This window comes from Carlito syrichta, unplaced genomic scaffold (assembly GCF_000164805.1).
Source record: "Carlito syrichta isolate Samal-C Ts95f unplaced genomic scaffold, Tarsius_syrichta-2.0.1 Scaffold314790, whole genome shotgun sequence".
Taxonomy (NCBI): domain Eukaryota; kingdom Metazoa; phylum Chordata; class Mammalia; order Primates; family Tarsiidae; genus Carlito; species Carlito syrichta.
In genome coordinates this window covers 228,028-236,261 of record NW_007258886.1, presented here as the reverse complement: position 1 = coordinate 236,261, position 8,234 = coordinate 228,028, and the positions used below count along the sequence as shown (strand labels likewise).

The window sequence follows — 8,234 nt, the reverse complement described above, 5'->3', positions numbered from 1 at the left end:
GGATTTTGCAGCAACTTGGATAGATTTATAATCTACCATATTCAGTGATCTATCACAGAAACAAAGAACAGAGTACCAAATATTCTCACTCATAAGTGGACCTTGAACAATTATTATACTACTACAAGAAAGGGATTGACAGTAGTGGGAAACTGTCAGGGGAGGGAGTGGGACTGGCAGTTGAGGGAAACTGCCAGGGAAGGGAGGGGCAGACCTCATCAACAATGAACATTTGTATACCTAACCCTGAATTGTACCTCATCTTGAAGAATTCTTCTTGTTGAAGAAAACTGGGTTCTGTTTCTCAGATGTGGTTTGAAAAAGAGTTGATTGGGGACGGGAAGAGCTCATCTTTGCTTCATTGTTGATCTGCTGGCCCACTAAGTAAACGGAAAAGTCAGCCTGATCCCTGCTGTCCATGGTTCCATTTGACCACATTCCTTGAAGTAAGCAGCTAGAAAGGTAGGAGTGTTAACTTACTGTTGCATAGTTCCCGATGCCAGGGAATAATTCTCTCTCTCTTTCTCTTTCTTTCCTTTTTTCCTGGAGACAGTGTCTTATTCTGTACCCAGTCTGGAGTGCAGTTGATGCAATCCTAGCTTACTATAGCCTCAAACTCCTGACCTCAGGCAATTCTCCCACCTCGGCCTCCCAAAGTGCTGGTATTACAAGCATGATCCACCAGGCCTGGCCACCAGAGTATGTTTCTAAAGTATAAATATGCCATTTTATTTCCTTAATTAAAAGCCTCTGATGACGAAGTGCACATTTTGTAATATGGCTCTTACAATCTTTCACAATCGAATCCAAACCTACATTTTAGCCTCTTATTCCTATCACACCTCTGACCTCACTCTTATTTCTTGAAATTTGGTCTCCAACTATGACAAAAAAAACTGGTTACTCCTTAATCAGGTAGTATATGATGAATCATACTCCCCTGGCTCTTGACACATTTTATCAATATTGAGAACTACCTGTTTACCCTGAATTACTAAGAATATATCCTGCCTGGGCTGTCAGGCACCTCAAAGTTAAAATTCTTAGTTATTTTTTAGAAATGGGGTCTCATCGTATTGCCTGTGCTGGAGTGCAATGGTTGTTCACAGATACTATTACAGCACACTATAGTCTCCAACTCCCGGGCTCAAGTGATCCTCCTGCTTCAGTAACTGGGTAACTGCCACTAAAATAACTGGGACGTAAGCACACAAGGGTCTTGCTATATTGCCCAGGCTGGTTTCACACTCCTGGCCTCAAGTGATTCTCCTTCCTCGGCCTTCCAAACTGCTGGGATTACAGATGTGAGCCACTGTACCCAGCCTCTAGATGTTTTATATAAGCAACTGAAACTCTCATAGGAATATAAATTCACAAACTATTGTGGAAAACTATGGCATTATCTATTAAATTGCGTGAGGGGGCATTTTGGCTAACAATGACTGTAATTGCTTTGTGGTAATTTATAGAGCTGAACACTGATACAGTAAAAAGACATTGATCTGATTATTTTTAATGACTTCAGAGTCTTCTGCTGGACATTCACTAGTTTATGTAACCATTTTTCTATTAATTGGACATTTACATTGAACCTAAGTTTTTAGGTTTTTATTCCTGTTATAATACTGTAGTGAACAACCTTGTATATCTCTTTCCATTTGTAAGATATATTTCTAGTAGAAAAGCTGATGCTTTAAAAGAAATACACATTGGAAATGTTGATGGGCATTGTTATATAATCCTGCAAAATAGTTATACCAATTTGCATTTTCACCAGTAGGATATGATTACCTAATTTCTGTAACCTAGAAATTCAGTAGTATTGGTCTTTTACATTGCTATCTATAGTAGGTGAAAGCATCTTCTCACTGCTTGCATTCATTTGTATTTTTAAATTACTGATGAAGTTAACACACTTTTTCTACTGCGAGCTTTTCTTTTTCTATGAGTTCCTCTTTTTTTTTTTGAGTCAGAGTCTCACTCTGTTGCCCAGGCTGGAGTGCAGTGGTGCAATCGTGGTTCACTGCAACCCCGACCTCCTGGGCTCGACAATCATTCTGCCTCAGCCTTCCAAGCAGCTGGAACTACAGGCGCAAGCCACTATGCCAGCTAATTTTTTTGATATATTGTGGAGACAAGGTCTCACCAAGTTGCCCAGGCTGGATTCGAACCCCTGTACTAAGGCAATTGTCTCGCCTTGGCCTCCCAAAATGCTGGCATTTCAGGCTTGAGCCACTGCACCTGGCCCATGAGTTTCTCATTTGTTTTTCTCCCTTTTTTGCCCCTTGGAAATTCTTTACTTCTAATATATATTAAGAATACTAAACCAGATTTGGTGGCAAGTGGATTGCCTGAGCCTAGGTTTGAGATCAGCCCAGACAACTTGGTGAGAGACCTCGTCTCTACAATAAATCAAAAATTAGCCAGGTATCGTAGCTCATGTCTATAGTTCCAGCTACTTGAAAGACTGAGGCGAAAGGATCGCCAGAGCCCAGCGGGTCAACATGAGCATGCCACCGTACTCCAGTCTGGGCAATGGAGTGAGACTCCAACTCAAAAAAAAAATCCTTTATCAAATGGTACAAAACATTTTTCATGGGTTGTCATTTGGAATTTGTCTCATTTATGGTGACTTTTGATCTGAGAAAAAGTAGCTTAAATTTTTATGTTTTTGTTTTATGTTTTTAATGTTTTCTAATATCTTTTCAGACTTGAAGTCTAGTAGCAAGTTTTTCAGAATCTGTCTTATGCTGACCATTTTGTGTCAGTTTTTCCTGGATCACAGTGTACCTTTGGATGTTCCAAGGGAAGAGATCAAGGTAATATCAGACAAATCCTGCCCACACATGCTGGGCTGGCCTCCCAGACACTGGTCTGGGGCAAGTAAGTCAGTCTATCTCCTCAAGGCTTTTATGAATACTTCCTTGATACTAGACTCAGAGGTCTTTGAAATAGGTCAAGACCGAACATTTACTTTTTGCCCAACAGTCACATTGTGTACTACATGAAAAGTCACAGCTTATTTACTACTCAGCTAGTTTATTAGTTGACATCACCCAAATAATACAGTGCCAGTTATTTTTTAAAGTCATAACACTTGACATTTAACGGTATGCCAGGTGCAGTGGCTCATGCCTGTAATCCCAGCATTTTGGGAGGCAGAGGCACCTGGATTACTTTTGTCTCTTTGAAAGAAAAAAGAGAGAGAAAGAGAAAATGAGAAGTGGGGGAGTGGGCAATGGCTATGCCTAAGACCCATACTAGTGAGATTCTGTGTTTTTGTTTTTTGGGAATCTTTTTTGCTACCCATTCAACTTCTTTCATAGTAAGAGGTAGTGGTTTACCACCCACTACAGAAACCAAAGGGGCAAATCCGCCCTCTCCATCTCTTCTTCTTGCTGGCAGAACATAAGACCAAACAAATGCTCCTACTCAGGAACTTGAATGTTGAATGAGAGATGAAAAGATGAAAATGGTCAGAATTCATTCACAAGAGGAACTGCAGGAGCAGGGACAGTAAGTGCCTCTTGATTAAAAATAGCTGTAGTAGTCCCTGCCTCTTGGGCCTGCACTGTCTTGACCTCTGTCATTTTCTGGGCCTTGTTCTCCAGTATTGCATTGATTTTATGAGCCCAAACATCCTTCCATCAAGAATATACACAGTGAAGGATACCCCCAAAGAAGGAGGATTGCTGCTGGACACCTTCTTGCTCTCCTTTAGTGTTCACCCTATGTATTTAAAACCTCTGAGGGCTGGGCTTGGTAGCTCAGCCTGAAACCCCAGCACTTTGGGAGGCCGAGGTGAGTGGATTGCCTGAGGCTGAGGGTTCGAGACCCATCCGGGCAACTTGGCAAGACCTCATCTCTACAATAAATCAAAAATTAGCCAGGCATGGTAGTGCACACCTGTAATTCCGGCTACTTGGAGCGGAAGGATCGCCGGAGCCCAGCGGTGGCCGGGAGCATGTCACTGCACTCCAGTCTGGGCAATGGAGTGAGACTCCAACACACACACACACACACACACAAAACCTCTGAATTTTCATTCATCTTTGGTTTCTGTATTCCTGGCATCCTGATGCTGAAGTCAGTCTTAGGATGTGGCCTCCACTCTATTATGGGGATGTGATATCACATATTTATAATAGGAATTTCTCCAAGCAGAGTTTAGAGTTTTGTATGCCCGACAGTTTAATTTCCACTGCTTCTGCAGTCCTTCACTGCTATATATGCCCCGCTGGCTGTTGCTGCTGCTGCTTCCTGCTTTAGGGTTTCTTAGAGCTGTAGTTCCTGTTTTCCAGGTAAGGTTCTATTGTTTGCATTCCTGGACTAACTGAAATATTTCTCCCCCACCTATTCATTGTTCAAAAACTAACACAACTTTTAAAAGAAAACATGAAAGAAATCTTCATGACCATTGCAGTAAGCAAAGAGTTCTTAGAGAGTTCACAAAAAGATGAACCATGAAAAACCAAATGATACATAGGACTTTTTTATTTTCAAATTTTTTGACCTCTGAACTTTTTATTGGCTTCCTGCTCCCTGGAAGGGTACCCTGCTCCCACCGCCTCAGCGCCTCAGAACTTTGGTGTCATTGGTCTCAGACACCATTTTGTCATCCACTGTCTTGCGCTTGGTGGTCTTTTGTGGATGGTCTGAACGGACCTGCTGCAGTCCAGGGCATCACCGAGACTGAAGTCTTCCCCATCCTCCAGCAGGCGGCAGTAAGTGGCAATCTCAGCCTCCAGCTTGACCTTGATGTTCAGCAGGGCCTGTGCTGCTGGACCTGGCGCTGGCCTTCTGCCAGGGTCTGTACCAGCTCAGACTCCAGGTGCAGCAAGACCCTACTGAGGCCCTCCACCTACCTCAGGCTGTCCAAGCTGGTCTTCAGATTTCTCACCAAGTTCAGCTCGATCTTCAAGGACTGCACATTATGTCTCAGCTCAGTGAGCATCTTCTCAGCAGCTCTGATTTGGGGGGAATATGTGGTGACCATAGTGGTGCTCTCCTTGATCTGCTGGGACCAGTACTTACCCATCTCCTCTCTGTTCTTCTGAGCCAGCTCGTCACACTGGGCCTGTATGTCCACCGTGAGCTTGCTGAGGTCCTGAGATTTGGGGGCATCCTCCTCCATGATCAGCCCAGAGCTGCCAATCTGGACTTGCAGGCCTTTTACTTCCTCCTAATGGTTCTTCTTCATGAAGAGCAGCTCCTCCTTGAGAGCCTCGATCTCTGTCTTCAGCTATAGCCAAGTGACACTGGTGTCATAAATGACCTTCAGGAGCCCATTGATGTTGCTCTCCACTGACTGGTACATGGCCAGCTCTGTCTCATACTTGACTCTAAAGTCATCAGCAGCAAGATGGGCATTGTCAATCTGTAGAAAGATGCTGACATTGTCCACAGAAGTTGCAGAGATCTGAGCCCTCAGGTCCTCGATAGTCTTGAAGTCATGCCCCCGTCTCTGACCTGGGGTCCCTTCTTCTCCAGGTGTTCCCGGACTTTGCTCTCCAACCTCCGATTCTTGGTCTCCAGGCTCCCAACCTTGTCCAGGAAGGAGGCCAGGCTGTCGTTCAGCTCTTTCATGTCCTCCTTCTTGCTCTGGATTCCCCCCAGACTCCCAGCCATACCTGCAACCAATCCCCCAGACCCCCAGCCTCCCCTCAAGCTGGTAGAGCGGGACACAGAGACCCGGGAGCCCGAGCCCCAGCACCTGCATAGACACTGGCCATGCAGCGGGCCAGACAGAGGGTGGGCGACTGGATGGAGCCGGTAGTTGGTGGAGAAGGCAGTAGTTGGTGGAGAAGGCAGTGGAGGTGGAGCAGTGATGAAGCTCATGGTGCCCGTGGGGGAGAGTGAGATGGCAGAACTCGTGTTCTCTATTTTTTATTTTTATTTTTTTACCTAATAAACTAAATTCATGTGTCATACATAGGACTTTTCAAAATTAAAAACTGCTCTTTGAAAAACATCATCAAGAAAATGAAGAGGCAAGAGAGAGACTAGGAGAAAATATTCTGTGTGTTTGTGTGTACATATACACATATATAGCTGAAAAGGACTTGTAGCCAGAATATATAAAGACCTCTTATTACTCAATAAGAATACAAACAACCTAATTTTTTTTAATGGGTAAAAGACTTGAACAGACACTTTACAGAAAGGCTATATGAATGGCCAATAAGCACATGAAAAGATGTTCAATATCATTAGTCATCCGGGAGATACAAATTAAACTACAGTGAGATACTACTACATATCCATTTAAATGGCCAGAGTTAAAAAGATTGATAATACCAGCCAGGAGTGGTGGCTCACACCTATAATCCCAACACTTTGGGAAGCTGAGGTGAGAGGATTGCCCGAGCCCAAGGGTTCAAAACCAGCTTGGGCAACTTGGTGAGACCTCATCTCTATAATAAATAAATAAGTAAATAAATAGATACATAAATATTAGCCGAGCATGGTGCCACATGCCTGTGATTCCAGCTACTTGGAAAGCTAAGGCGGAAGGACTGCCTGGGCCCAGCAGGTCAAGTCTGTGGTGGCTGAGAGCATGCCACTGCACTCCAGCCTGGGTGACAGTGGGATTCCAACTAAAAAAAAAATATATATATATTGATAATACCAAGTGGTGACAAGGATATGCAACTGGAATTTACATATATTGCTGGTGGGAATGCAAAATGATACAGCCACTTCAGAAAAGTTTGGCTGTTTCTTCTAAAGTTAAACCTATGCTTATATATAATCAAGCCATCCATTTCTAAATATTTACCCAAGAAAAATAAAAGCATATGTCCATACCAAGACTTGTACTCAAATATTTATAGCAGCTTTATTCAAAATAGCCAAACTTGGAAATAATCCAAATGTCCAAACGAATACACAAATAGTAGTACATCCTTACAATGGAATACTACTCAGAAATTAAGTGCAACAAACCATTGATACATGCAACAACATAAATGAATGTCAAAATTATTACCATAAGTTTAAAGATCCAGACCAAAAAAGCTTCATAGTGTATGCTTACGTTAATCCAGAACTATGGAAAAGGCAAATATAAGATACAGTGGCAGAAAAGAGATCAGTGGGTGGTTGGGATTGGGGTAGGGGAACTGATTGTACAAGAGCATAAGGGAAAATTTTAAGTTGATTGTGGTATTGGTTACATGGGTGTATACATTTGTTAAACTATACCAAACACTTAAAATTGATTCATTTTGAGACAGTTCCCTGGGGGATGTAGGATCATAGCGGCCCCTACCGGCGATCACAAAAATATTGCCAAAATGCTTTGGAGGTTTTAACTGAATCTAAGAAAAGTCCAAAACAGATTTGAGACTAAAAACAAAAGCTGTAGCAAGGGGGATTCAGTACCAATACATCACCAAAAAAAGACAACCAGAGTTAATGGAAGGAAATCTTCCTGGTTTTGTGTTGCCCATGGAGCTAATATTTTACGCAGATGATCATATAAGCAAATGTTGATTCTGTACAATCCCTATGAATTTGCCTTAAAGTTCAAAGTTTTGAGTACTACTACAAATAAGTATATTGTTGATGCCGCAAGTGCACTAAAGCCTCAGTGTTGTGTGGATATCGTGATTCATTACAGAGATGTCTGAGCCTGTCACTATGGTGAAATAGACAAATTCCTCCTCCGAGTTTCTAGGTAAAGCCAGAGGAAGGCTTTGGGAAGGAAAGAGGTGGCTGCTGCTCTTCTGTCATCTGCAAAATAACAACAAAAAGAAGAAGAAAAAAGAATAAAGGAACATTTAACTGATAGTTTATTTTTTGAGCAGTTGTTTCAATCAAAAAACAGACTTGTCTCCTCAGGACCTAGTTTACTGTCTTCCTGAGTGGTGTGCGTTGTAGCCCTATGTTGCCTATGCTGGGGAATATGGAATCTCTGGTGCCTCTCTATCTCCACTTAACTGTGAATCAAAAATTAGTGGCTGCTTATATCGTAGGTCTTATCACAATGGCTATACTACGATCATGAGGAAGGATTTCAGTTGACTTCTGAAGTAAATTCATCTTGAAAATATGAATGTGGGCTGGGCATGGTGGCTCAGCTTGTAATCCCATCACTTTGGGAGGCTGAAGTGAGTGGATTGCCTGAGCCCACAGGTTTGAGACCAGCCAGGGCAGCTTGGTGAGACCTTGTCTCTGCAATAAATTAGCCGGGTGTGGTAGCACGTGCCTGTAGTTCTGGCTACTTAGAAGGC

General features: G+C 42.7%; 2 pseudogenes; one reads left to right on the top strand and one right to left on the bottom strand.

The window, feature by feature from the left end:
• Positions 1-4,569: 4,569 nt before the first annotated feature.
• Positions 4,570-5,838, bottom strand: LOC103274476 (annotated as a pseudogene).
• On the top strand, positions 5,837-8,008 carry LOC103274475 (annotated as a pseudogene).
• The last annotated feature ends 226 nt before the right edge of the window (positions 8,009-8,234 follow it).